This window comes from Pteropus medius, unplaced genomic scaffold (genome assembly GCF_902729225.1).
Source record: "Pteropus medius unplaced genomic scaffold, Ma_sr-lr_union100, whole genome shotgun sequence".
NCBI lineage: Eukaryota > Metazoa > Chordata > Mammalia > Chiroptera > Pteropodidae > Pteropus > Pteropus medius.
This window is the reverse complement of record NW_024351546.1, coordinates 2,840,203-2,842,665: the sequence shown is the minus strand read 5'-3', so window position 1 is coordinate 2,842,665 and position 2,463 is coordinate 2,840,203.

Genomic DNA, 2,463 nt, shown 5'->3' with positions numbered 1-2,463 from the left:
CAGGGATGGTACTGTCAGATGATGTACATAGAAACACACCCTGCTGTCCGTGGTCCTCGCCCTGCATGCTCCTCAGTACAATTACACATTCCAGACCTCCACATTGGTTCCTATTGCTCACACCCTCCCTCAGGTCCCAGTACACCCTCTGGGATTAGAACTCTGGTTTCTCCCTGCCCCCCACCCCATGCCCATCCAGCCCAGGAAAGGAACATGCCCTACTTAGATGTATTTTCGACTCTTTCTTCCCTTTTTCGTTATCTAAGGAGGGAAAAAGGACATGACGACAAAGCCAACACTTGTCTCATCCATGTGTCATCTTAGGAGCACCATCTCTAAGGAAGAGGTTGGGGGATAGCATGCAACTTCTGATGGGCTGCTGGTCCTTGGGTGGCCGAGGTCACAGACTTTGTTTTAATGAGCTTTTGAAACTCAGAAGAGAATGAGCCAATACCAAATCATTTCAGAGCCCCAGTGTCCACACATTCTAGTTCCCTCTATCACACATAAAACATCATCAACTGTGGACAAATAAAAATTCAAAATTCTCATTAGTCAATTGAGCTCTCTCGATCCTGATTGTTTATTTTGACTCAATATTATCAGAAGGGCCCAGGAGGTTTTGAAGAGTTAAAACCAAAGCAGTGCACTACTGACCTTAGATGTGGACAGTAAAGTCTGATTGGCTCCAGATGCTTGCAATAGGTATTATTGGCAAGAGGGAAATGACCAGCCCAGGATATGTGAATACCCCAGGTCCCTCCAGATGTGCAACCATCCTGTCAGGGCTTAGAGAAGAAAGCCCTTCTGAAAGTCTGCTCATGGGACCAGGTGGGCCAGCCAGCTCTGGCTATAGAACAAGGAATTGGCAGGAATTTGGCCCTATGGAAAGGCTATGCAACCACAGTGGTTGGGGCTTGGGGATAGAGTTGGGTGGAAAGGTGTGGGCTGCAGGTGCTGCAAGTAGCAACATAGAGATCACTGTCTAAAGGTGGGGAGAAGCAATGGGACAAGAAATGTTCCACCTGTGTCCCCAGAACTCTATAAGCACACCAAGGAGGGGAGAGGCCAGGGCGAGCTTTCCCCAGGATAGGGCCACTGGCTAAGGTGAGGGAAGTGCAGTTGAAGCATGTCCTGCTACCTGACTCCATCCAGGCAAGTGTCAGTCTACCACTCACAGTGGGCTCGGGCTCCCCTATGATGCTATTTCCTCCAGAAACTGACCTTGAGACAAAAATTCAGGTTCAAGTGGTTTATTTGGTGGTGATCCCAAAAAACACCAGATGGGCAATGGGGAAGTGGAACTGGAAGCAGCTTGTAAGAGTAAGCATATTCACAATGTGGGCAACTGAGGCTCCATTTTGCTGGGCATCTTTCAGAAACTAGATAGAATAACCTTGTTCTTATCTCCTGGAGTGTCAGAAGGCTGGGATATTTATCCTCCAGTTTTGGCCAATGGCTGAGGGCTCCTCACAGGGTCATTACTCCCCAGCACTCCAGCCTGCCCCCTCACAGGTAGAGAGGAAGCCTTCAGACAGAGAGGCCCAGGTGCTTGTCATCAGCCCTGCCAGAAAAGAACACTCAAGGAGTGTTTACCTTTCAGCCAGGTAGCCTTTGAGCCTCACCAATTTTCATAAGTCTAAGTTAGAACTTGCTCCTGTGTTATTGTTGATATTTCTCTGCTGGTCTTGACCCGCATGCCAATACTACAGTTTCCACATCCAAGTTTTAGAAAGTGGCTCTTCCTAGTGATCATCTCAGCCCAGCACTACACACACACACACACACACACACACACATGCACACGCACGCACACACTCATACATTGTAGTAGCCAGCCTAAAAGATGGCCTCTACTAATCCCCATCTCTGGGTCTTCTTCATGTTCTTGTAGAGTCCTTTCACACTGAACTGAGGCTAATCTGAGTGACCAACAACACAAGGAAGAAGTAATGATGTGTGACATCTGAAGCCTGGTCACAAAGTGTATTATGGCTTCCATTTTGGTCTCTCAGAACACTCTGTCTGGAGTAAGCTAGCCACCATACCTACCTAGCACACAGCAACCCTTGGGAGATGCCCATCATGACAGGTAACACCTGGAACCCCCTATCCAAGCCACCCCCAGATACTTGACTCATAGACACCGTGAGAAACAAATAAATTGCTTAAGCCAATAAAGACAGGGTCATTAATAATACAATAGTCACGCATCATTAGCTAATACGTCCTACTGTGTGCGTGCACGTACACATATGCACACGCAAATGCAGCCTACTCTCCATGCACCATAACTCTTGCATTTTTTTCTTCTTCAATTCAAAACCTAAAGTAAAACACCAATTTCCAAATGACCCAACTATCTTCCCAGTTGATCTTGGGCTTAAAACAATTTCTAAGCCATTAGACTGTGTCTTCCCAGGAGTTTTGAGCAGAGAGATTTCTGTAGAAATCTTTGGATGG